General features: G+C 51.6%; 1 pseudogene; it reads right to left on the reverse strand.

The window, feature by feature from the left end:
• The window catches only part of LOC120093100 (non-histone chromosomal protein HMG-14-like), a 565-nt pseudogene extending 349 nt beyond the window's left edge, over window positions 1-216 (reverse strand).
• Between the last annotated feature and the right edge of the window lie 226 nt (window positions 217-442).

Here is a 442-nt window from a genome sequence, read left to right on the forward strand (position 1 = left end):
TCCCGAGGCCTTTTTCGGTTTCGCGTCTACCTTGGCAGGGGCGGGCTTGGCGGACAGCCTCGCGGAGCAGCGCTTGGGCTCCGCCTTCCCCACTCCATCCGCGTTAACCTTCCTCTTGGGCATCGTGGTGGCATGGTGGCGCGGGGTGGGAGAGGAGAGGTAAGAAGCCAGATCTGTCACAGAGCTGCACTGCCTAGCCGCCACCACACGAACTGCTCTCTTATTCTCTTGGCTATACCTCTCTGGACAGCTCTTTAGTTCTCCATTGGGGTCAGATTTTGAAGGTCTCATTCTCTAGTCAAATGCCACAGGTAAGATAATTCAAAGTGCAGTGCCCACTAATAAAAGAAACTGAGCTCTAGCTCCAGTGGTGGGACTCAGTATTCTCATGGTTTTACTTTACAAAGGAGCTTATTGAACTTTAAGAGTGCCAAAATATTTA

Source organism: Rattus norvegicus, chromosome 18 (genome assembly GCF_021556685.1).
Source record: "Rattus norvegicus strain SHRSP/BbbUtx chromosome 18, alternate assembly SHRSP_T2T, whole genome shotgun sequence".
NCBI classification, from domain to species: domain Eukaryota; kingdom Metazoa; phylum Chordata; class Mammalia; order Rodentia; family Muridae; genus Rattus; species Rattus norvegicus.